The 27,508-nt window shown below is 45.2% G+C and overlaps 2 protein-coding genes across 6 annotated transcripts in view; one reads left to right on the forward strand and one right to left on the reverse strand.

Moving 5' to 3' along the window:
* Nucleotides 1-27,508, forward strand: part of DGLUCY (D-glutamate cyclase) — a 168,288-nt gene that overhangs the window by 86,065 nt on the left and 54,715 nt on the right. The window lies entirely within an intron of this gene.
* The window catches only part of GPR68 (G protein-coupled receptor 68), a 53,913-nt gene that overhangs the window by 24,065 nt on the left and 2,340 nt on the right, over nt 1-27,508 (reverse strand). The window contains exon 1 of one of the 5 annotated variants that reach the window (XM_068254593.1): nt 16,820-16,931. The exons of 1 other annotated variant lie outside the window; for it this stretch is intronic. The gene's annotated coding sequence lies outside the window, so the exon portion shown is untranslated. 3 more of the 5 variants (XM_068254597.1, XM_068254594.1, XM_068254598.1) reach the window with 3 other exon arrangements.

Raw genomic sequence — 27,508 nt, forward strand, 5'->3', positions numbered from 1 at the left:
TGGTGTTACCATTCCATGTCAGTTCACGGAGGGTGTCTCCGTGAACAGCCTGCGAGCCGCCGATTGCGGCTCGCAGGCTAAATGTAAACACGCAGGGAAGAAATCCCCCGTTTACATCCTACGGCGCTGCTGTCGCAGCAGCGCCATAAAGGAGATCACCGATCCCTGGCCTCTGATTGGCTTTGGATCGCCGGAATCTGATAGGCTGAAGCTTATCAGAGGCGGCGCAGGACGGATCGCCGTCTTGTGCCGCCCATAGGAAGGAGGGGAGGGAGAGAAGGAGGCGGAAACTCTCTGCGGAGGGGGGCTTTGAGGAGCCCCCCCCCTCCCCGCTGAACGAAAATAGCCGGCGGCGATCAGACCCCCCCAGCAGGACATCCCACTAGTGGGGAAAAAAGGGGGGGGGGGGGGGAAGTCTGGTCGCCCTGCCTGCCACCTGATCTGTGCTGTGGGCCGGAGAGCAGCACAGATCTGCGCAAACAAGCCCGGTCCTTAAAGAAAACCTGTACTGAAAATGAAAAGTCAAAATAAACATACACAAGTCATACTTACCTCCTGTATAGTCTACTGTTCAATGTATTTTTCCTCTCCTGTGTCCGGTTTGTCCACTGTGATCAATGGAATTCTCCGTCCTCCATTTTGAAAATGGCCATTACCCCATAACAGCTTCCTGGTCAGCACACAGTTAAACTGTAACATCGCCCACTTGAGCCATAGGGAAACATGGACACATCATTTCTCCTCTCAGCTGTAACTGACAGCAACTGATATATAACTGACAGCAACTGGTATATTTCAGTTCTGATAAAATGTTGTCAGAACTGGAAGGGATCATTGTCAGAAGAAAATGGTGAGCTTCTGAGAGGAACTGATGGCAAGGTAACTATGTAATATTTATTTGAAGTTACCTCATGTGTTTATTTTAAATAATTTTACTCAGTACAGGTTCTCTTTAAGTGATTAAAGGACAACTGTAGTGAGAGGGAGATGGAGGCTGCCACATTTATTCCCTTTTAAACAATACCGGTTGCCTGGCAGGCCTACTGATCTTTCTGATCTGTAGGGTCTAAACACACACCTGAAAAGCAAACGTACTGGGCAGGGCTGCACCGCCGCGAGTCAGCTGCATAGCTGATGACGTGCTCTGTTACTATGCGGAGAAACGCCGTAGCGGTGCCTGGGTGACGCCGCACAGCGGGAGAGGGAGCAGCATGCACAAAAGAAAGGTTAGAAGCTGGGGGAGAGTTAATCTACCGGCCGGATTGCTTGCAAGTTAGGGGTCATGAACCCCTGAACACACACGTCTGGTTATAGGCTGAGGCGGTCATTTTTGGGTTTAGTCAAGCATGTGTATGAGGCTTAAAGTGAACCTGAGGTGAAAATTAACTGATGAGAGAAACAATTGTATTTATCCTCCTACTCCTAAATAAATAACAGATATTTACAGTATGTTAGATATCGCAGGGTTTTATTTTATATGTAAACCTTTACAAAGTAGAATGAATGTTTTGTTGTCTCTGCTCAGTGGCAGCCTATTAAGTGTCCCTAAATGCAAATGTAAATACATGAACTATTGACCTTTTCCCATCTGCCTCTGCTCTCAGAAGTTGTATTCTGCCAGGAAAACTTTTAGGGCTCGTTCACACTAGGGGCGTTTTCTGCCTTTTTCTCAAGCGTAGGCGATTTTTTAAATCGCCCACAAAACGCTGGTGCAATGAATCTCTATGAGAAGGTTCATATCCGCGCGGTTCGCGCGCTGTGCTTTCAGCAAAGTGGTGCCTGTACCATTTTTGAGGCAATTTTGCCTCAATGGAAGGTATAGGAAAAACGCAAAACGCTCACAAAATCGCTTTGTGCAGCAATTGCTTGAGCCTTTTTAAGAATAATTACATTGTATTTATTATTTTCCGGGTCAAAGAGTTGACTTCCTGACTTGCATCAGGGAGTGAATTACAAAACCTCTCTGGAAAAGCGATTTTACCAGAAACGCAGTGCGCTGTGGAGCGCCGGGAGGGGGAAAAATAAAAGTGCAGCAAAATGTTTGCGTTTTCGATTTTTGGTGTGAATGAGGCCTTATGGCTGTAATTTGCTTATGAGTGATGTTTACTATACCGACAAAACAGAAGCTGTCACTTCCATGCCAAAAAATTAACTCTTTGAGGCAACAAAATAAAACAAGTAAAACAGCCTGGTTATTAATGTTTTGTACTGTACATAACACATGATTATCTCATCATGTCACATGTCACCTCGGGTACATTTTAAGCCAGCAATCTAGAATATCGTATAGACTCGCCTTGAGGCTGCGGGTTATCTTGTATATTGGGGGAATCATGTATGCAGGAAGTACATGAAGTGTAAGGAATCTCCGTTATAGCATAACCGCTGAGCTCCTCCTTGTGTGTTTACATTGTTACCTGGCAACCAGACTCCTGGTCTGTGCAGAGAGTCATCTGTTATAAGCTGCTGGGAGAATCAGCCAGAATCAGCCCCATCTACACCATACGATTCTTTGTCCAATTCAATTCATTGATTCAATCTGAAATGTCCGATTCATGACAGTGATTCCTGACCGCAATGGATTACACCACTGAAAACTAGGTAGGCAGGAGTTATGTTTGTGAAATGAAAGTAAAAAAAACAAAACAAAAACACCCCTAACAAATGGATTAGCCTCCCAGTCCATCACCTGTTTACATACACTGAGTATAACATGTTGCTTTGATGAAACCATTTTTTTTACTTTTCACACTATCTTAGAAGGATGTTTAATAGTTTATGCATAAACCACTTTTTATTTTTTTCCTCATTCACGGAAGAGGTCCTTTAGGCTTCTTGCACACAGGGACGTTACAGGCGCACGTTAGTGCAGCCTGTAACGCTCCCCCAACGCACAGCAATGTAACACAAGTGGGCTGTTCACACTGCCCACGTTGCGATACATTGTAACGCAGCAAAGTGGTGCATGCTGTGCGTTCTCTGCGGCTAAGCTGCGTTAGACTGTTTGCACATGCTCAGTCATGTTGGGGAGGAGGGGAGAGCGGCCAAGCACATGGCTAATTAATATTCACTGCACTGTGTGACGTGCAGGGTTTACTTCCTGGAGCGGCCGCTCTGTGCGGCGATTGGCCGGGCGGGACTACATGATGCCGCATGCGTCCAAGAGTACGCATCACGGACGCCAGAGTGAGCTGCACAACACAGCTCACTCCGACGTCCACACCAGAGAGCACCAGGCCTTGCGTTAGGGGCACGTTATGTGCCCTATAACGTCCCCTAAACGCAATGTCCTGGTGTGTTAGTAGCCTCAAGGAAGCCCCAGGGAAGTATAAAACTTGAGATGTCTTTCATCTCAGGTTTACTTAAAAGAAAAACTTTTTTTTGTTACAACTGATACTAATTCTGCAATAAATCAGCAGTGTCTCAACTTCCTGCTTCCATGGCAGCAGACATAGGGTTAACATCCTGTGTTTACAAATTAGCTGCACTGCCGAAGCAGCCAACTGACACAGAGGGATCAAATTACAGTTTTGAAAGAGGGAAACATGAACATGATCTTCGCCTGGGCTGTACATCAGTTGTCCGTTCACTTTTAAAGGGAACCTGTACTGAGTAAAATTATTTTAAATAAACATATGAGGTAACTTCAAATGAACATTACATAGTTAGCTTACCATCAGTTCCTTTCAGAAGCTCACCATTTTCCTCTGACAGTGATCCCTTCCAGTTCTGACAACATTTTGTCAGAACTGAAATATATCAGTTGCTGGCAGCTATAGCTGAGAGGACAACTGATGTGCCAATTAATGTCCATGTTTCCCTATGGCTCAAGTGGGCGATGTTACAGTTTAACAGTGTGCTGACCAGAAAGCTGTTATGGGGTAATGGCCATTTTCAAAATGGAGGACTGAGAATTCCCTTGATCACAGTGGACAAAAAGGACGCAGGAGAGGAGAAAGAGATTGAGGAGTAGACTACATGGAAGGTAAGTATGACTTGTGTATGGTTATTTTGTCTTAATTTTAAGTTCAGGTTTTCTTTAACTGACAGAAACTGATTCGTTGTAAAAGGACCCAGTGAACATGCTGAACACATGAATTGTGGGTGTTTTGCCCTAGTCCATTACAGTCAATGGCCGTTAGCATTTGTTCACGCTTTGCGTTTGCGTTTTTTCCCCACAATATTAAATCATACAGCTTTCTTTCATACAATCCGCACATCTCGAATCACAATATACTCCACCACATCCGAAAAATCATGGACTGAACACAATAAAATTGCATGCGGGAAATGTTTTCAAACGTACTGTGACAGAAACCCAGGAACTGTGGTGAAAAACGCTCCTGCTAGTGTTGCCTTCCTTAGTGTACAGTGGCTGTCAACGTGTACCAGGAAGGTGTGTTTTTAGAGTGAGAGGAGAGAGTGAACCTGGAGATGGCTACTGAGGAGATGACAATCTATGAATTGGTGCAGCAGATATTCCTTTGCAGATAGTTTCCACGGCGCACACCTATTCATGCATATTTCATTTAAAGTGGACCTGAACGCTTGCACACAAGGAAAATGGAGAGAAATTCACCTTGTGTGTTTTTAGAGAGAAGAGCCTGTCTAATTCCCCCTCATCTTCAAGTAATCATAAGTGTAATTTACATAGTTACATAGTTACATAGTTATTTTGGTTGAAAAAAGACATACGTCCATCGAGTTCAACCAGTACAAAGTACAACACCAGCCTGCTCCCTCACATATCCCTGTTGATCCAGAGGAAGGCGAAAAAACCCTTACAAGGCATGGTCCAATTAGCCCCTAAAGGGAAAAATTCCTTCCCGACTCCAGATGGCAATCAGATAAAATCCCTGGATCAACATCATTAGGCATTACCTAGTAATTGTAGCCATGGATGTCTTTCAACGCAAGGAAAGCATCTAAGCCCCCTTTAAATGCAGGTATAGAGTTTGCCATAACGACTTCCTGTGGCAATGCATTCCACATCTTAATCACTCTTACTGTAAAGAACCCTTTCCTAAATAAATGGCTAAAACGTTTTTCCTCCATGCGCAGATCATGTCCTCTAGTCCTTTGAGAAGGCCTAGGGACAAAAAGCTCATCCGCCAAGGTATTATATTGCCCTCTGATGTATTTATACATGTTAATTAGATCCCCTCTAAGGCGTCTTTTCTCTAGACTAAATAAACCCAGTTTATCTAACCTTTCTTGATAAGTGAGACCTTCCATCCCACGCATCAATTTTGTTGCTCGTCTCTGCACCTGCTCTAAAACTGCAATATCTTTTTTGTAATGTGGTGCCCAGAACTGAATTCCATATTCCAGATGTGGCCTTACTAGAGAGTTAAACAGGGGCAATATTATGCTAGCATCTCGAGTTTTTATTTCCCTTTTAATGCATCCCAAAATTTTGTTAGCTTTAGCTGCAGCTGCTTGGCATTGAGTACGATTATTTAACTTGTTGTCAATGAGTACTCCTAAGTCCTTCTCCAAGTTTGATGTCCCCAACTGTATCCCATTTATTTTGTATGGTGCTAGACCGTTGGTACGACCAAAATGCATGACCTTACATTTGTCAACATTGAATTTCATCTGCCATGTATGTGCCCATATAGCCATCCTATCCAGATCCTGTTGCAATATGACACTATCTTCCTGAGAGTTAATGATTCTGCACAATTTTGTATCATCTGCAAAAATAGCAACATTGCTCACTACTGCATCTACTAGGTCATTAATAAATAAATTGAAGAGCACTGGACCCAGAACAGACCCCTGTGGGACCCCACTGCTAACAGTCTCCCATTTTGAGTATGATCCATTGACCACAACTCTTTGTTTTCTGTCCATTAGCCAGTTCCCTATCCATGAACACAGACTCTTCCCCAGTCCTTGCATTCTCAACTTTTGCACCAGACTTTTGTGGGGAACAGTGTCGAAGGCCTTTGCAAAGTCCAAGTATATCACATCTACAGCATTCCCAATATCCATATTAGCATTCACTTCCTCATAAAAGCTGAGCATGTTAGTCAAACAGGACCTGTCTTTAGTAAACCCATGTTGATGCTGAGAAATAAGATTATTTTCTACTATGAAGTCATGTATAGTATCTCTTAGTAACCCCTCAAATAGTTTGCATACAACTGATGTTAAACTTACAGGTCTATAATTTCCTGGATCAGATTTTTTGCCCTTCTTAAATAATGGGAAAACGTGGGCTGTACGCCAATCCACTGGGACTCTGCCAGTTGCAAGAGAGTCACAAAAGATAAGATAAAGGGGTTTATCTATAACTGAACTTAATTCCCTTAGGACCCGAGGATGCATGCCATCCGGGCCAGGTGCCTTGTCTATTTTTAATTTATTTAGTCTTGCCTTCACTTCTTCCTGCGTTAAGTATTTAATATTACAGTTAGAAGATTGAGACTCTTCCGCCTCTGTAGTTTGCAACAGTGCTGTTTCTTTTTTGATCTCTCAGCTGTGTCTGCACTGAAATTTTGCAGCCCTCAGCGGACGGACACGGCTGATATGTAAACACAGGATGTTCACCCTTTGTCTGCTTCCATGAAAGCAGGAAGTAGAGATGTTACAGACTTATTGCAGGAGTTCTGTAAGCTGTAACAAAGAAATGTTTTTCGTTAAAGGTTATTATACTGTTGCTTTTCTTCTAGAGCAGAGAGGACGTTTCTTAGAGGTTTAACAACATAGTTACCTTAACTGCAGTATAGTAAAACAACCACAAGATGTAAAAAGTTGTAAAACGTGATGGCAATCTTTATGGGGTTTTCATTTCCTGTATTCACTCTGCATTCTCTCTTTTCTAAGTAAGCTGCACTTCCTGATGTTGTGTATGATATACGTCTGCATCGTATTCTTCAATAAAGAGTTCTAACTTGTTATACAGGGCGCCTATCTGGGTGGACAAAACCCTAAGCTCTAACAAGGTCCACTTTAACCTTTGCCGACAGCTCCTCGCCAATTGGTGTGAACGCAGCGGTAGCCCTATGACCGCTCAACGCCATTTGGCACGAAGTCTTGGGGGCGCGTGCATCTCCCCTTCCGCTCCGTCATCAGTTTCCCAGCCACGACTGTTAGACGAAACCGCCATCTATTTACAATGTACGGCGCTGCGATCTAAGGCATCGCTGTACTGGGGACAGCCGTGTCACTCGGCTGTCCCCTCTGGAGGCACAGGAGCGATTGGCTGATGCCTATGACAGCTGATCGCTCTGATTGGCTGGCGGGATGAGGGAGGGAGTATAAAAAAAAGGGAAAAGGAGAAATTTATTACAAATAAATATACAAACCAATAAATAATTAAAAAAAAATAAAAAAACACCCTTGTTGCGGCAGGGATCAGAGCCCACCAACAGAAATCTCTGTTGGTGGGCAGAAAAGAGGGGGGGGGGCAATCACTTGTGCGCTAAGTTGTATGGCTCCCAAGCACTCTATACATAACAATTGATACGGCGCACCAAATCCTGCCAATGGCAACTACAGTGTCAGAGGTGCAGGAAGGGGATGGGGAACAGTTTGGTAATGATTACCACTATTCACAGTATTTGTAGAAGTGATTTTGATGAGCACAGGACCAATAGAGAGCTAATACTGTGGTTGAGGGAGAGCCTCTTGGGGCCCCTCTGGCCCAAGGGCCCAGATGCGGTCGCAGCCTCTGCAACCCCTATTACTACGCCCCTGGCGAGCCCTTAAAGCTGCAGTGGCCTAATACAAAGCAGAAGTGGGGGCAGACTGGAGACGCACAGGGGAAGGTGAACAAACCAGCGCAGCTAAGCCGACCCGGCAGCCCACGATTGGGGTAGAGCCCACAAAAACTCTGTGCCTTGAACCACTGACATGCTTGTGAGTGTGCATTTCTTTTAAAATTAAAGTGATTCTACGCTATGGGAGCTCTGGTTATATTTCTTTGAGGTGTATTGGTCCTGCAAGAAGTTGGAGCAGTGCACGGGATTCCTTTGAAAGGCAGGGGGCGGCCAGATGACCCCCATAAGTGCTGAGGACCCATCTTACAAAGGGTAATTTGTTAACAGTGAGTGCCCACTGCTTGGGGTGTGGTGGAGGTGGAGTTGCTATTTGGCAACCCTGAGTCATAGGAAGAGTGTTGGCCTGTCTGGTTTATGAGATTGTGCCTTGGGAAGAGGAGAGGAACTTGTTTAGCAGAATCCTGTGTGCGCGGCTGAATTTTTAATAATTTGGACCGGTTTTATGTGGAGCAGAGCACCACCAGTGAATTATCACACACACATATACATATATATATATATACATACATATATACATACATATATATCAGTGCAATTTATTTGATTGCTTAGAACTAATCATTTTAGCCTATAGACCCTAAGGGCTGGAACCCACAGGAGCGCTTTTGGCAGCGTTTTGGCAGCACTGCGATACGCTAGCAGTTTGCCAAAACGCTGGGCTAATGTTAATGGATGGGGCAACTTCCACAGGAGCGTTTGCGTTTCCCAGAAACGCAAACGCAGGACCTGCAGCATTTTGGGAGCGTTAGCGCTTCAATGTAAAGTATTGAACCGCTAGCGGAAACACTCAGCAAAACCTAAACTGAGCGGTTTTGCTAGCGTTTTGCGGTTCAGCACACTGTAACAAAATGAAAAATAATTCACAGGACCAATCAGGATAAAAACGCAAAACGCAAAACGCTAGGCACCCGCTGGGGAAAAAAATACAATGTTGCAAAACACGACCAAAAACGCGCATGAATCCGCTTGCAAACCGCTCAGGCAAAACGCTAGCGCTTTGCGGTTTTCAGTGGGTTCCAGGCCTAAGGGTGCTTTCCCTCTGGGCAGGTGCGGTATTTTTACTGCACCCCACCGCAGCTCAATGAAAGTCTATGGGTTCGTTCATACCGACACAATGCAGTGCGATACAATGGAAGTGACATTTTCAACACATCCCTGACATAAGGACAGATCTGAGGTGACCTGCGGCCAAGTGCGGGGGACCGGAAGTCATGTAAGTCTATGGCCAAAGGGGGTTTAAAAATAATTGTGGTGGTGTTGCGTCGCGCATGCGCGGAAGTGCATTTTTACAGTACGCTTCCGTACACTTCCGTATTTCCAAAACAGGAAGTGAGCACAAGTGAGTATCACTTCCTGTGTGACTGTGAGCCAGAAGGAGATTACCGCATACTAACACAGTAATCCCCGAAGGCATGTTTTTCACGGTGCGGTCCCTGGACCCCACCGCTAATGCCAGCCGGTAGTCTAAAACCGGCTTGTTTCAGGTGTGTGATTCAGACACTACTGCAGCCAAAGAGATCAGCAGGACTGCCAGGCAACTGGTATTGTTTAAAAGGAAATAAATATGGCAGCCTCTATGTACTTTAAAATTGAGATCTATGAAATGCATGGACAATCACGCTATGCCTGAACTGAGGAGTTAATACAATCCCTCCCGTTTGCATGATTGGCAGACTCCGTCCTGTGAGTGTGGCAGGACACAGGAGAGGGTCCCCTGGCTGGTGTCAGGCCAGAATGCTGTCTGCAGTATGCAGGGCTGGACTGTATTGATGAAGAGATTAGAGATGCAGGATTTGTGGCTGTAGCACTCTCTGGAGGTCTCTCTGGAGATGTCATGAGATCCGCTGGCCGCCCCCCTGAGTGTCTGCAGCGAGAGATTCTCTATCCCGCTAATGTATGCGCAGTCAATACTCCCAGCCACTCAGCAGGCTCCTCATACCCACCTGGAGAGGGGAACCCGATAATGAAGATTATTAACCCTGCGGTGCCTGGCCAGCCCTGCTGTGTGGGAGGCAGCGGAGGAGCAGTGGGGGGGGCTTTGCATTCAGAGTCATGTCACAGCCAGCGAATGTGTGAGAGGAGCTTCTCTATGGGGAAGGCTATGTTTCCACTTGTGCGTTTTGTGTCAGATTTTTTCCTCAGAAAATTTGCATTGATTTGGCAACTAATGGTAGTGAATGGTGCTGTTTCCATTCAATGCGAATTTTCGTACGCGTGAAAAAAATCTGAGGTCCTGCATTATTTTTTCAGACATCGCGTACAATTCGCGTACAATGCTTTGTATAGGCAATGCGAATTTTCACGTTATTTGCATGAACATTCACATTAGATCCATGGTTACAGGAAGTTGTCAGCAGTCATAACATAATCCGCCTAGTAACAGCTTAGTCATATTTAACTAATGCGAATTTTCGTGTACGAAATTTATATGCAAATTTTCACCAAGCAGAAAAATCTTATACGATTTTTTGCAGGCAAAAATTTCACGCTACAGTGGAAACGTAGCCTTTAAGATTTTACAGAAAAACACGTGGATTCCAGATGTACGTTCGCTGTACGATTTCTGGCGATCTTGTGAAGTTCTGTTCCATGCTATTGCTTTACGCAGCATGTAGTGTGTTAATGCAGTGCTGAAACTAAGGGGGAACGGCGTACAATGATTTACATTAGAACAATTATTGGCAACTTGCAGGTGCTGTCCGCTGACTTTTTTTGTCCAATCTTACTAAATCTATGTAGTAGAAGTGTCAACTGAGTGAATAGACTTTGAATGGATAGGCATTTCCTCATATTACATAGAAGTGGTAAGATTGTACAATCAAGATTGTATCATTAATAGACACCTTTTTTTCCTATTTGTGCTTTAACCACTTGATGAGCACTAGCAGTCTCAGCACTAGCAGTCTCAGGCCCAGAGACTGCTGGTACGAAAAATAGGGCTCACCAATGTCTTGTTGCACAGACCTGCCACTCTCCCATCACTGAAGCCCACTTGCCTTGCTGTCGCTATGACAGCAGAGCTCTGTGAGCTGGTTAGGAGCCTATTTAAATGGCTCCAATCTGATTGGCTCACAGGGTCAGCAGGCAATGAAATCTGCTCCTTACCGTCTAATGGAGCTTTGCTGTGATAGCGACGAAAGGACAAGTGGGCTGCAGTGGTGGGAGAGCAATCGGACTAATTGAAATCTACGCCCTGGCAGGCATAACAGGTCCTAAACAGGACGTTGATTTCAATGAGGCTGGTCTGGAAGTGGTTAATTAGGGCAAATAGGAGTTAAATAAATGTCCATTTTGCCAAAGTGCTTGTGCACTCACATGCAAGCATATGTGCTTGTTTCAACTCCTCAATGGAGTGGTTTGAAGAGGTTACGGTAACAGTTCAGGGCCCATTGCTGTCTAGACGCTGCTGCAACTTCCTAGGTTGACTGGTGGATGAAACTGCTCTATGTGGAACAACCTAGTTTTTTAAAGGAGAACTGTAACCTAAAAAAAATACTCTGGATCTCTTAGAGAGTTCCTGGGTCCCCCGCTCCAGCCTTCAACTTTATTGTTGAAGAAGCCTTTGGGTCTCTTTGGACGGCCACGGAAGTACTTGAGTCTCGGAGTACTTGTGAGTGCAGTAGAGAGCCGCACAACTTCAGAAGTGCTCTGAGACCCGAAGACAAAGCTGGTGGGCAGTTTAACGGAGGCCCAGCTGTGGAATGAGGAGACGCAGAGAAGAACGGGAAGGCTGTAAGGGAACCAGAGTTTTCCCTCATCTTAGGTGAGTATGTTAGGATTTTTTTTCTTTGTAGGTTTCAGTTCTTCTTTAACCCTTTAGCAGCCACTTTATTTAGAGGCTTGCAAGCGCTAAAGGCCAATTTATTTTAGCACTTTATTTCTTATTTGTAACATCATCTTGCTAATAATTAGTACTGATGTAACGTGTCTTTATGGCCACTTGTCACTAGAGGGCAGTGTGAGACAATATCTGAGTACTTCTGCTTTCAGTTTCTATATTTTCTACTAGCAGAGAGACCTCAAAGCAGTCCAAGAATTTACAGGGCAATGGATTCTGCCAGCTGAGGTCAAAAGCGCACTTATCTCAAATTAGATTATTCCTTTGAAGCTGCTAATGAGTTAAGGAGGAACTTTAATCCAGGATTGAACATCATCCCATTCAATAGACGACATCCCCTTTCCCACAAGTAATCTTTACCTTTTCTCTAATAGATCATCGGGAGGTCTGTATGGCTGATATTGTAGGGAAACCCCTCCCACAGTGTGATGTCAGGGCCATGGCAATTTTGCATTGAATCTCTGTCCAGCCTCTTGAGCTCCTCATATGTTCGTTATCACAATGACAAAGCTACTACCATTCTTTGCTGTGATGTGTAATTGGTAGTAACAAGCCTGTTTCTTGTCTGTCATTATTAAAGAGGAACTGTAGTGAAAATAACATGATTAATAAAATTGCTTATATATTACACTATTAATTAATACATTATTTAGTCAGCGTTTGCCCCTTGTAAAATATTTCCTCAACAGGATTTAAACATTCTGAAATGTGGTGACCTGTCAGGTGCAGCTCTGCAAAATGTTTTTCTTTTTTAACCACCCTGGCGTTCTGATTAAATCGCCAGGGTGGCTGCGGGAGGGTTTTTTTTAAATAAAAAAAAAACTATTTCATGCAGCCAACTAAAAGTTGGCTGCATGAAAGCCCACTAGAGGGCGCTCCGGAGGCGATCTTCCGATCGCCTCCGGCGCCCAGAATAAACAAGGAAGGCCGCAATGAGCGGCCTTCCTTGTTTTGCTTATATCGTCGCCATAGCGACGAGCGGAGTGACGTCATCGACGTCAGCCGACGTCCTGACGTCAGCCGCCTCCGATCCAGCCCTTAGCGCTGGCCGGAACTTTTTGTTCCGGCTGCGCAGGGCTCAGGCGGCTAGGGGGGCCCTCTTTCGCCGCTGCTCGCGGCGAATCGCCGCAGAGCGGCGGCGATCAGGCAGCACACGCGGCTGGCAAAGTGCCGGCTGCGTGTGCTGCTTTTTATTTCATTAAAATCGGCCCAGCAGGGCCTGAGCGGCAGCCGCTGGCGGTGTTGGACGAGCTGAGCTCGTCCAGACCGCTCAGCTGGTTAAACAGAGAGTTCTACGCACCGATTTTTTCTTTCTTGGCAGTTGGAAAAAGTTGTTACTTCCCACAATGCAATAAGGATCACAGAGAGGAGACTGTGAGGGCCATTGTCCTGACATCACACTGTGGGAGGGGTTTCACTACAATATCAGCCATACAGATATCCCTAATCTATTTGAGAAAAGGAATAGATTTATCATGGGAAAGGGGGTATCAGCTACTGATTGGGATGAAGTTCAATTCTTGGTTAAAGTTCCTTTTTAAAGATGATCTCTCTCTTACCGTTTTGCCACTAGCTGTGACTTTTTGAAACCGCTCAAACTGTGCTTATTTTGATGCCTGGTATCTCTGCTGTACCTGAAGTATGACCCAGCTAAAAATTCCCACCTTGTGGTATGAGTGCCATATAGAGCTGGAGCCCTTGTTACACGTTGTTGGTAGCAGCGATCTGTAGCATACTTTGAAACTCTAGTCAAACAATTTTTCTGTTAGGAACATTGTGGAACTTATTTGCTTTATATGCAGTATAAGCAAATGCAAATGTTTGTCATTAATCCTTGCAGTGAATGGAGCTGAACTGAAGGGGTTGTGTGACATTTCAATGTTTCTATGCCCTCACCATTTTTGTGTGGGTTTCCTCCAGGTACTCTGGTTTTCTCTGACAACTGGCCCGAGACTAGGGTACAGGTTAACCCTCACAGTCTTTTTTTTAAGTAAATTATTTTTAGTCAAACAAGACTTGTGCAGCTGAGCCTCTGGAGTAGTGGGGCGGTGGATAGCACTCTCGCCTTGCAGCACTGGGTCCCTGGTTTGAATCCCAGCCAGAGCACTTTTGTCGCAAAAATTGCGCCAAATGGAAACTATTGCTTGATAGGGAGCATGTTGGTAGTGGCGTTCAATTTAAGGACGACTGATGCAGAGTGTTGGCAGCAGAGCTAACACTCGTATGTCCACCAACGCACTGCCTCACGTTTCCAGTGTCTTTTCTCCATGCCGCAGCGCTCCTCCCTGTGTCTCCCGGGGTGCTTGTGTCACGTAACAAACCCTAGAGGCAAAACACTAGAGACCCAAAGGCATACACCCGGGTCCTCTAGCCTTTGGACGCTAGCATTTCTCACATGACACAGGCGCCCCGGTAGGAGCAGCGGCCAGAGAGGAGGCGAGCTGACAACACCTGGGGGTAGCACGTTATTTGGGGGGTAGCGGAGAATAGGGTGTGTCTGGGGTAGGACTAGAGAGATAAGCCAGAGAGTTGAGCTGAGGTCTGAAGTTAGTTTTGCCTCAACAGACAGACTGATTAAAAAGATCAGAGGATAAAGTGTGACTGTCTTTTATGCTTTACATTGTATAATATAGTTTCATTAATTCCAATATAGTTATCACATTCATGATACAATAATCAGTAAAATAGAGTTATTGATTCCAATGTGACAAACACCGACCAATCCCGTCTGCTATGCCACAGTTGTCATAGCTGAGCACTATCAGTGCAAGAGCACCAGTGCTAGAGCCCCATTGCTACAGTCCCAGTACCAGAGCTACAGTCCCAGGACCAGAGCCCCAGTGCTACAGTCCCAGTACCAGAGCCCCAGTGCTACAGTCCCAGTGTCAGAGCCCCAGTGCTACAGTCCCAGTGTCAGAGCCCCAGTGCTACAGTCCCAGTGTCAGAGCCCCAGTGCTACAGTCCCAGTGTCAGAGCCCCAGTGCTACAGTCCCAGTGTCAGAGCCCCAGGGCGACAGTCTCAGTGCTACAGTTCCAGTGCCAGAGCCCCAGTGCTACAGCCCCAGTACCAGAGCCCCAGTGCTACAGTCCCAGGGCGACAGTCTCAGTGCTACAGTTCCAGTGCCAGAGCCCCAGTGCTATAGTGCCATTACCAGAGCCCCAGTGCTATAGTGCCATTACCAGAGACCCAGTGCTACAGTCCCAGTGCTACAGTCCCAGTGCCATATTCCCAGTGCTACAGTCCCAGAGCCCCAGTGCTACAGTCCCAGTGCCATATTCCCAGTGCTACAGTCCCTGTACCAGAGCCTCAGAGCTACAGTCCCAGTGCCATATTCCCAGTGCTACAGTCCCTGTACCAGAGCCTCAGAGCTGCAGTCCCAGTGCCATATTCCCAGTGCTACAGTCCCTGTACCAGAGCCTCAGAGCTACAGTCCCAGTGCCATATTCCCAGTGCTACAGTCCCTGTACCAGAGCCTCAGAGCTACAGTCCCAGTGCCATATTCCCAGTGCTACAGACCCAGTGCCAGAGCCCTAGTAGTATAGTGCCAGACTTTCAAGGATGCAATGATTTTTCATTATCAACCAATCGATTTGAGTTCATAGTTTCTAGATCCAGATATTTTAAGTCAGTTAAAAAAAACGAAACACCCAAACAGCAGATTGGATTGCTGCGTGTGTATCCCACACAACACTAACATACTTCGTATTCAGCTTGGTTGCTGAGAGGTTAGCAATGCTGCCTTTCAGTTCTAGTCAGATCAGCCAGGATACTTTTCATAAAAATAACATTCACCCTGCGCCTTAATGCAAACCAAACACCAGCAGTGAGCGGAGCTCTCCCATATGCTGCCGTTTAAAAAATAAGCCACGAAGCATCAAACATGGAGGCAGAATAACTGTGAGCGTCCAACCCGGGATAATCCTCATTCATCTCCCTGTGTGAGATCCCGCTAGTCAAACTTCGTGCGTTCTGAAACCGAGGAAAAAACAACCCTGATAGAGACATGAACACTGAACTCCTCATCCCCCCCCACAAAAAACATGTTCAGATTACAGTTTCAGGGACATTAGATTGTAATAGGAGGTGAATTTTGTTCTCAGTGGAGCGAAGGGAAAAATGTGTAATAATGATAATAGGCTAGATCCGATGATTTTATGTTGTTTGGGATGGTCGGTGGACCTCAAGTGAGAAGAGTATGGAGGCTGCCATATTTATTTCCTTTTAAACAATACCAGTTGCCTGGCAGCCCTGTTGATCTCTTTGGCTGCAGTAGTGTCTGAATCACACCAGAAACAAGCATGCAGCTAATCTTGTCAGATCTGACCATAATGCCAGAAACACCTGATCTGCTGCATGCTTGTTCAGGTTCTATGGGTAAAAGTATTAGAGGCAGAGGATCAGCAGGATAGCCGGGCAACTAGTATTACTTAAAGGAGAACTGTAGTGAAAGGTATATGCAGGTGCCATCTTAATTTCCTTTTAAGCAATACCAGTTGCCTGGCAGCCGTCTGAATCACACCAGAAACAAGCATGCAGCTAATCTTGTCATATCTGTCAAATTTGTCAGAAACGCCTGATCTGCTGCATGCTTGTTCAGGGCCTATGGCTGAAAGTATTAGAGGCAGAGGATCAGCAGGATAGCCAGGCAACTGGTATTGCTTAATAGGAAATAAATATGGCAGCATCCATATCCCTCTCACTTCAGTTATCCTTTAAGGACTCTACCTCTGACACAGGAGACCATAGCTTGAATCCTTTTCCTGTTCAGTAACCCAGCACCTATTCAGTAAGGAATCCTTGGACAAGAGTCCACAACACTGGCACTGCCTACTGGGCGCATCCTGAGTCCATCAGGATTAAAGTGCAATATAAATGTTCCGTATCTTGTCTGATTACATTACAGAGTAAGGAGAGGGAGTTAAGGAAAAAATAACATTTTAGGGGAAAAATTGACTAATATATGTGAGGAGGCCATAAGTAATGACCCTGCATTTTATCTCAGATCCACCGTAAGTAAAACTTTGGTCCTGGCATTGATTGTATGAAGTATGTTGGGTGGGCAGTCATGTTGCCCTCCCAGCAGATTCCCTTGCAGAGACATACATGCTGTCTGTACATATGAGGCTTTAGGCTGCAGGCATCAGCACTCAGGACATGATTTTGTGATATGGAGTTTAGCACGCTGCTCCTCACCTTAAGATCTGGGGATTCCGCAGAGCGTCCGGATATTCTCCAGACGGATTAGTTATTCCCGGTGCCGTTCCTGGTCATCCCTGCGATCCGCTGTCATCCCAGATCCAAGCTGTGTGTACATTCATCCTCCTACCTCCTCCTCTGCTGAGCTGTGTGCTCCTCCCTGACTGCTGTGTGTGGATATAGATGCACACAGCCCACTACACCTCTTATGCTATTAGTATGATATCTGTGCTGCTAGGAGAAATCTTATCCCCCCTCCTCCTACCACCACCACCACACGCTGCAAAAAGCTTAAAGGACAACTGAAGTGAGAGGGATATGGAGGCTGCCATGTTTTTTTTTTTTTTTCATTTTAAGCAATACCAGTTGCCTGGCTATCCTGCTGATCCTCTGCCTCTAATACTTTTAGCCACAGCCCTGAACAAGCATGCAGCAGATTAGGTGCTTCTGACATTGGGCTCTATTCACAGAGATGAAAAAATACAGCAACATTTTACCGAAAAATTTCCGCCAGCGGTAAACTCCGCATCTTTTCCACGTTCACTAATATTTTCCGCATGTTTTCTGCATGCAGTAAAAAGATGCGTAAACAGCCATTATTCATGCGGGAATCATGCGGTAAAAAGGTAGCATGAAAAAGTGTTTAAAAAAAAAATGTCAAAGTCCAGCAAGCCCAGCCCTTAAGCCTCCAGGCTTCATTAAAGTCAATGGGATGCGGAATATATCACCTACTACTTGTAGGTGATAAAAAAAGGTAAATAACGACGAAATTATGCGCCTGAACAGTGTTGAGAATTGATTTTTTTGCTGAAAATACCGACGTTTGCGGAAATTTTTCCGCATGAATCCCGCACTTTTACCGCATGCAGAGAAAACATGAGGAAACCTTTGAATGTGAACTTGCCGATGTTTTGGTCGCAAACTTCCCGCATGTACTTTACCGCATGCGGGAAGTCATTGAGAATAGAGCCCATTGTCAGATCTGACAGGATTAGCTGCATGCTTGTTTCTGGTGAGATTTAGACACTACTGTAGCCAAATAGACCAACAGGGCTGCCAGGCAACTGGTATTAGTTAAAAGGAAATAAATATGTCAGCTTCCATATTCCTCTCACTTCAGTCCCCCTTTAAGGATGAGTACAAACCGCATAAGGAGACTAAAGGCTGGTACACACAAGTTGCCGTCAGATCGAGAGGTGAAATCAGTAATTTACGACATGTCCGATCTGTTCCCTAACGATTAAGGCCCGTACCAACTAGGTGATTTCTATGCCGATTTTTCCAACAACCAGCCTTTTTTTTTAATGAGCGATCGTTTCAGCAACTTTGCAACATGAATATAGACGCACAATTACGCAGACGACATTTGGCAATACTCGGCGATAACGACCGTCACTGCAGACCGGATCTTTAAGGTCCGCAACGACTCCCGTGCAAAGTGCCGCGATCATTTGAACTCTCGTTTGCACTTGTTGTATGTGCCATCACATGTACCTGCCGGCAGGAAGATGGATGGGGCAACGCTCGTCATTGGGGGACGTCGCTGGGATCGACAGGTCAGAAATGATTGATTCGACTCATTGAACTGCTGGAACATTGCATCATGTGTATCAGGCATAGGGCCCTTATTCAATTCACTTTTTCTCCCACATGGTCTCCTAGGTCAGGGGTGCCCATTGAGTAGATCACGAACTACTGGTAGATCGCAAAGGACTTCATGATAGATCCAACCACACTACATTTTCCATAATGTACATACAATTGTGCTCCTAAAATTGTACATAGGTAGATTAATTTTTAAAGTAGCTCACAAGCCGAAAAAGTGGGGGCACCTCTGCCTGTCCTAGGTGATATTTTGACATCTTATGAATAAAGTAGCAAGCAAGAATGTAGTCAGAATAATTTTGACAGTACTTTGCTGTTTGTTTGACTTTCAGCTGAGTGTTGCTTGTTTTCTTTCTCAGGATGTACCAAACCATGGATTTTGCCACTCACAATTTCTCTGATGTTTTTTTATTCTGTTTTTGCAGCTTAATGCAGCTTAATGCTGGGAATACATGGCTCGATTTTGAGCCATTAAGATGGCTCGATAATTTCCAACATGTCTGATCTCCCGCCCGATCGTTTCGCCGCTCGATTTCTCATTGAAGTGAATTGAAAAAAAGATAAGAGAATCGAGCGCCAGAATTGACCCGTGTATTCCCAGCATTAGGATGGCTTCTTTAACCTGCATAAGGGGCGTACACACGTCGGATTTGCGCAAACGACCAGTCGTTCGGACGTCAAATCGGGCGTGTGAACGACAGACTGTGCACATGCCTGATTTGACTTCCGAACGACCGGTTGTTTGCGCAAATCCGACGTGTGTATGTACCTAGAGAGAGCTCCTTTGACCACGCAAGCGCCACACCTCAAATCAACTCCAGGCCTTTTATCTGCTTATTTGATAAGGACTTAAAGATACACTGAAGCGGGAAAAAAATTATGATATAATGAATTGATTGTGTAGTACAGCTAAGAAATAAAGCATTAGGAGCAGAGACATACGTCTAATATTTGTTTCCAGTACAGAAAGAGTTAAGAAACTCCAGTTGTTATCTATGCAAATAGCCATTGAGCTCTGCCACTTTGAAAGTGGTGAAGAGTTCTGACTTGTGATTTGGTTATCTCAGCTGTATTGTCTTTTTCTTTTGCAGAGAACAGTTCAGGACAGGTCAAAAGTTCACTGCCTGTTCTACAAAAACTTTTAGAATGCTGATTAATGTGTCAACTGCAAATATGAGAGAATGATGCAATGTTATAAAAAAAGCTGTATAACTGAAAATAAAAATATGAGAATATTTTTTTTGCTACTAATGTTCTAGTAATTACCCCTACTACACAACCAATTCATGATATCATAATTTTTTTTCGCTTCAGTGTCTCTTTAACAACGGACTTGCTTACACCTGTCCATGAAATAGCCTTTGAGTCAATCGTCCAATTACTTTCGAGCCCCTGAAATGAAGGGAATGGGCTCTATTCACAATCATTTTCCACATTCGGTAATCCACTTATCTTACATTTTGCATCCGAAATAAGACCATCTTGACATTCACAAAGTTTTCCACATGTTTTTTCCGCATGCAGAAAGAGTGCGGAAAAAGTTCGCAAATAACGCAGAAACATTTACGCAAAATTCACTACCGGTAATTTCCACCCAAAAAAAACAACAAATTCACAATGAAAAAGGGATGCATTATTTCTGCTTTAACTACCAATTTTATATGACCTATAAGTACCAGGTGATATATGTAGCTTCTTATCAACTTAAATGGAGCCTTGAGTGCTGTGTTTGCTGGACTTTAAAACTTTATTTTTTTTTTTTTACAATTTTTTTATTGCGACTTTTCCCCCGCATGTTTTCCACGTTTACCACATTTCCTGCCTGATTATGCATGTCTCCGCACTTTCTCTTAGGGCTCGTTTCCACTATTGCGGTGCGGAATCGCCTGGATTCCACCCTGATGAAACCGCATGCGATTCCCCATGCGTTTTTTGCCGCGAATTCGCATAGGTGAGGGTATATGCGATTTTAACCATGTCACTGCCTGTGTGAATTTAAATTGGTACCTATGCGAAATCGCATGCGAATTCGTGGCAAAAAACGCATGGGAAAACCGCATGCGATTTCCCTATTAAATACATTGCATGCGATTCGCATGCATTCCACTCGCAGGCGAATTCTGCGGCTCTTTTGTGTATTTTTTCACTGCTGAAAAAAACGCATCTCAACAACGCTACAGTGGAAACAGGCCCATCCACTTGCATTACATGTGCGAATCCGCATGCGTTGGACGCATGCGGATTCGCGATAGTGGAAACGAACCCTTATGCATTATTCCCGCATGCGGAAAACATGCAAAAAATGTTTTGTGAATTTGGAAAAAATGCAGAAATTACCGCTAGTGGTAATTTTGCAATAAGAAATCCTTTACCGCATGAGTGATTGTGAATAGAGCCCATTGTGATAAAAATGCTTTCGTTTCCTCACATTTTTATGCGATCGTTTTGTTCACCCCACTGAATTAAAGCTGAAAGTCTACACTTCAACTGCATCTTGTTTCATTTAAAATTCATTGTGTTAATAATGTACAGAACCAAAATTACCCCAAAAGTTGTCTCTGTCCAAATATTTATGTACCTAACTGCAATTGAAAAAAAAAGTACCAAAAAGTACAGAGTGTTGAAAAGTTATTTTAAACGGAAGATGAAAAATTATCTCCTAGGAGAAAATGTACGAATAAAAGTGAATTGAATAAGGGCACAAGGCTTGGGTACACAAAATACAATCTTCCCATCAGATCGATGGGAAATTTCCCATCACTCAATAATTTGCGGCATGTCCGGTCTGCTTCCTAATCAAGAAGGGCATCGATTTTGTACAGTACTGATCTCAAAATCGATCCCAGCCTCTATCAGAAGCAGATCGGACATGCTAGAAATTACATGTCAATCTCAATCTGATGGGGAAATAATTGCATCAGATGCACCAGGTGTAAAGTTGCCCATACACTCAACGATTTTCTAATTCGATTCCCCCCAAAATCGATCAGTCTGCAAGGGATTGACTCCCCCAATATTTCTGATTCGTTGACTGTCAGTCAATTTTGACCAAAAATTGATTCAAGGTGTCGATTGGACAGGATGGATGATCTAGGTCAATTGGAGCTGGGGTAGGAGCGTTGGCTGATGGCCGGCCCATAGCCTTGCACTGCATCGAACAGTGGAACACCGCAGAAAAGCATTGTAGCAAGACTTCAGGTGGCTGGTCCAGATACCTGTCTGAACCAGGGCTGTGGAGTTGGTACAAAAATAATCCGATTACAACTCCGACTCCTCAGGTTATGAAACCACCGGCTCAGACTCCAAATCCGTCTCCAGGTACCCAAAATTTCTCAGACTCTGACTCCTACTCCACAGCCCTTGCATGGCTATGGAGTGAGGCCAAAAATCGTCCAACTCTGACTTCTCAATTTATGAAACCACCGACTCCAACTCCAGGTATCCAAAAATTGCTCCAACTCTGACTCCACAGCCCTGGTCTGAACGTGCCTTTAATAAAGTACTCCTGAACCATATGTTGACTAACCTGTTAAAAAAAAAAAAAAAAGACACCGCATAAAAAACCTACTGCGGGATACTTTCGCTCAATTCTGCCCTGTCAGCTGGGGGATGGGAGAGCTGACAGGGCGGACAGCGAAGGGAGCCTGGTGTAGGCAAGTTGTGCAGTGGATTTTTTTTTACTGGTCAGTCAATATATGGCAGTACAAGGGGGTGTGGTCGGGGGTGTTCCCAGGGAGGATAACTGCCACTTCTTCCCGGCCCATATTCGATGTTCTAGTTAGTCGAAGATTTCGGCTGACTAGAGCAGGGCCCCTGGGGAAACTTGAATGAGAGCATGGTGCGGTGACATATGTCCCAGCACCATCCACAAAACGGAACGGACAGCAAACAAACCCCCTCTCAGTTCAGGGGTATTTTAAGTGATGGAGAGAAACTAATAGAACATTTGGTAAACTGTCCTTTATCTAAAACTGATCCATTCATCCATTTCTACTTCCTTGGGGGATTTAAATATTTACAATGTAATTCTGTGATTGTTTCTGTGAATGTTTTCATCCATCCAACATGTCCTTATTGAATCTTTGGTCACCCTTACTGAGAAATGTGCTCAGTTCTATCTATACCAGAGGAATTCATTTTGTGGGAGTTAAAACATTTCTTCTAACTCTAGAACACAAAAAAGGTGTCCCGTGGAACCCATCATATTTCTGTTTCTCATCATAATCTTCCATAGACAGGTGACCAGCAGCCTAAATACTGGGCAATCCAGCTGTTGGGTCAGATAGTATTATGCTTTTGTATCCCCAAAATCCCAGGCTATACACCACCTGCTCTATCATGTGTTTATTATGACCATCGGTTAGGACACACCGACCCAGAGGCGTCACTAGGGTTGGTGTCACCCGGTGCGGAAACTCAAGGTGTCACCCCATGAACCTCCAACTTCACCAGGCTAAACACAACCAATAATACATTTGGTTTGATTACATAGCCTTACCCCACTGTCCCTTAGCCTGGAGCTTGATGTCACCCTCTTTGCTGGTGACACCTGGTGCGGTCCGCACCTACCACATTCCCCAGTGACGCTACTGCACCGACCAACACCGTTCATGCTTGTGGACCCCTTTTGACACCTTACTTGACCAAAGCTGGATTTACGCTTTTATTCCTGAGCCAACTTTCTTGAGATTCTCGTCCCATGTGTCCCATCTCTCACCTGTTCATAGAAACCAACCCTTATGTGTGCAGCATCCCCTACCCATTCCATGTGCAGCCTTCCTGTTCATGTGTAACTCCACACACACATGCTCCCTCTCCTTGCAGCTCCTATGTTCCTTGCTTCCAGTATTCAACATCCCTCTTCCCTATGCATCATCCCCTCCTTAATGGCCAGCTACCTGTTGGGCAGGAGACACCTTAGGCCACAGCCTGTGTGGGCTAATGCAGAAGTCTGGCCCTGAATGTGATCACTGGGGACACCCACTAGAAAAGGCAAGACTAATAATGGACCAAGCAAAGCAATACTGTCAGGGAACAATGCAAGTTGCCTGGCTGTACTCCTGATCCTCTGCCTCTGATACTCTTAGCCACAGACCCTGAACAAGCATGCAACAGACCTGATGTTTCTGACTTAAGTCTGACTGGATCAGCTGCATGCTTGTTTCAGGGTTGTGACACTACTGATGCCAGAAGATCAGCAGGACAGCCAGGTAACTGGTATTGTTGGAAAGGAAATAAATATGGCAGCCTCCATATCCCTCTCACCTCAAGTTCACTTTAATACAGGCAAATTTTACCTGGTTTGTTACTTACCTTTGGTGGTTCACCATATTCGCCTGAGGAAATGGTTGTACCCTGTAACACGTACTGTACTGTGGCGTAACACGCAAAATAAACACAAGTTTAAAAACATGTTGGATGGCTCCTCGTATTGGATTTATCGAAAATGAATAATGGCCAAAGATGTATTGGCCACGCTGGTCACCCCGCCGCCATCTTGCGTATTATTTTAATGTAATAATTCTCCTTCCCGTCTTCTCTCCAGGCCGTCGTTTCCAGGATAATAACTGTCGTCTGGCTGTTGTCAGGGTTATAAGCCGGCTGCAGAGCTTTTGTCATGTTCAAATTAAGACCACAGAGGCCGTGTTTGTTATAAGTTGCCTTTAATTAAAGGGAATCGATTGTCTGTGTAGAGGGAATGCATAATGAGTTGTTTGAAATATATTTTTCTTTATCACGTATTCATTACTAATATACACTCACCTAAAGGATTATTAGGAACACCATACTAATACGGTGTTTGACCACCTTCCACCTTCAGAACTGCCTTAATTCTACGTGGCATTGATTCAACAAGGTGCTGAAAGCATTCTTTAGAAATGTTGGCCCGTATTGATAGGATAGCATCTTGCAGTTGATGGAGATTTGTGGAATGCACATCCAGGACACGAAGCTCCATCACATCCCAAAAATGCTCTATAGCAGTGATGGCTAACCTTTCAGACCAAACTGCGACCTAACATCGACTTATTTATCACCTAGTGCCAATGGGGGGGGGGGTTGCGCCAAAATGGGCGTGGCCATGACATTGTATGGGCGGAGCTAACGTAATGTTGTAACAGCGAGGCATAAGAAAGCAGTGTTTCCGCCGTGATGTGGTGAAACGAGGATTCGCATCATGGGTGTGCAGAAACTGTGTGATGCTATTTATTAGTATACCCGCCGTAACCCCAAAGCAGCAAATATAGCCAACTATGACCATTAAATAATAAATGCAGCAACAGTTACCCCAGACACCAGAAAATAAACGCAATTTGGGCAACATTTCAGCAGAAATAACGCAATGTTGGTAACATTTCAGCAGAAAAACATGCAATGTGGGCCACATTTCAGCAGAAAATAAACAGTGGATCGCATCTCACCAGAAAATAAATGCAGAGGGACACATTTCACCAGAAAATGCATGCAATGTGGGAAACATTTTAGCAGAAAATAACACAGTGGGCCGTATTTCACCTGCAAAAAAAGTAATGTACTCACCTGACAGAAGTCTTCTCTCTCGGCCGGGCTCTGGCGTGCATCTCCCCTGGACGATCCTCCTGCAGTCTCCCGCGCTGACAGGCAGAGTGCAGGGCTACGGGAAGATGGTGCCCGAAGCCCTGTACTGGAGACACAAATAGTCTCCAGTACAGGGCTACGGACGCCATGTTCCCGTAGCCCTGCTCTGCCTCCTGGGAGACTGTGGGGCTGCGGGCTATGAACTGGCGCGGCGGCATCTAGTAGACGCTGCAGCCAGTTCATAAGCAGCCTTGGCGTGCCAGCAGATTAGGCTACGCGTGTTGGGCCTGGCACGCGTGCCATAGGTTCGCCAACGCTGCTCTATAGGGTTGAGATCTGGTGACTGTGGGGGCCATTTTAGTACAGTGAACTCAGTGTCATGTTCCAGAAACCAATTTGAAATGATTTGAGCTTTGTGACATTGGTGCATTATCCTGCTGGAAGTAGCCATCAGAGGATGGGTACATGGTGGTCATGAAGGGATGGACATGGTCAGAAACAACGCTCAGGTAGCCCGTGGCATTTAACCTCCCTGGTGTTCTGGACGAGCTAGGCTCGTCTAGAGACGCCGGAGGTTGCCGCTCAGGCCCCGCTGGGCCGATTTGAATAATTTATTTTTAAAAACACGCAGCAAGCACTCTGCTTGCTGCGTGTTGTGACTGATCGCCGCCGCAGATCCGCCGCTACCTGCCGCGATGCAGGCCCCCCCCCCAGACCCCGTGCGCTGCCTGGCCAATCAGTGCCAGGCAGCGCTGAGGGGTGGATCGGGACTCCCTATGACGTCCATGACGTCACGACGGTCGTCACCATGGCGACGGGGAAAGCCCTCCTGGAAATCCCGTTCAGAACGGGTTTTCCGGAGGGGTGATTTAGCCGGCGGCGATCAGAGGGGTGGGAGGGACGCCGCAGGGAGGGGGGAATCATGTAGCTAGCGCTATGCTAGCTACATGATAAAAAAAAAAAAAATAGCAAAAAACCCCAGGCAGGTTAAACGATGCCCAATTGGCACTAAGGGGCCTAAAATGTGCCAAGAAAACATCCCCTGCCATGTGATTGGTTGATTAGATAACTGCATTAATGAGAAATTGAACAGGTGTTCCTAATAATCCTTTAGGTGAGTGTATAATGTAAGTAATTGTTTTAGTTGATTATAAAATATAGTATTTTAATATTGAACGGTTGCTATACATGATTCAGCAATACCCCTGACGACGACCAAGACTGAAAGCGTTCAAGTTGGAGGGTAGACAAAGTGGCGTAGCTAGAGATCATCGGGCCCCATAGCAAGACTTTCATGGGGCCCTCAGATGGAGGCACTCGTAAGTAATGTGACCTGCCTCTACCCTATGGATAGGAGTAAATTGGGTAATATACATTCTCATGCAATTTACACTGCACATAGTTCATGGGCACTGAGACAGAGTCAGAGGGTAGAAGAACATATGAAAGTTAATGGTGAATACATTAAGTACCCACTGGACCCCCTCTGTTCCAGGGCCCTATAGCAGCTGCTATGGCTATTGCTACGCCCCTCAGTAGACAAGTTTTTACACTATATTACACTAATGATTATTTACTATTTATATAGCATCCTGTTGGAGGCTCTAAACAGCTCCAGGACGTTTTAAAGGGAAGGTCCAAGCAAAATAAAAAAACGAGTTTCACTTACCTGGGGCTTCTACCAGCCCAATGCAGCCATCCTGTGCCCTCGTAGTCACTCACTGCTGCTCCAGTCCCCCGCTGGCAGCCCCCTGGGGCGCCTCTTAGTCTAATAGCAATCAATCAGTGTGTGACGGCTGGGGTGGGAGAGATGGAGGGGTACTTTGGTGTCTCTGCCTTGGGTGCTGGGGGACCTTGTCCCATCTCTGTCCCACACTGTAGTTCAGTCTTCCTCCATGGTTACGCTGTCAGACCCGTAAGATGGGATTGCTGTCCCAGCTGGGTCTGGCAGAGGCACCCTGGAGGAGGATGGAACTGCTGCGTTGGACCAGAGAGAATTCTAAGGGTGGGTAGAAGCCCCAGGTAAGTAAAGCATGGCTCCCAACTATCCCTCTTTTGGAGGGAACCCAATCCCTCTGTCCCTCTTTCTTGCTCATTTTTGATCTATGTAAATATATGTATTTTTCTACTGAAAATGTGTTTAATTTACTCTAAACTTTAGTCCCATAGTTTAAATTGATGTATTTCTTATTTTCAAGTGTTAGGGGCTGTTTCCACTAGAGCGAATCCGCATGTGGATTCGCATAACCAATACAAGTGGATGGCCCTGTTTCCACTTGTCAGTTTTCTTCAGCCTGTTTCTGTGCAGGATTTTTCTGCACGGCAGAGCCCGCAGAATTCGCTTGCGTGTGGAATGCAGGCGAATCGCAGGCAATGTATTTAATAGGGAAATCGCATGCATTTTTTGCATGCGTTTTTCCCCACGATTTTGCGTGCGATTTCCCATTGAAAGTAATGTAAATTGACACAGGCAGTGACATAGTTAAAATTGCATATAGCCTGCCTATGCGAAATCGCGGCAAA

The sequence above is a fragment of the Hyperolius riggenbachi genome, chromosome 9 (genome assembly GCF_040937935.1).
Source record: "Hyperolius riggenbachi isolate aHypRig1 chromosome 9, aHypRig1.pri, whole genome shotgun sequence".
NCBI classification, from domain to species: domain Eukaryota; kingdom Metazoa; phylum Chordata; class Amphibia; order Anura; family Hyperoliidae; genus Hyperolius; species Hyperolius riggenbachi.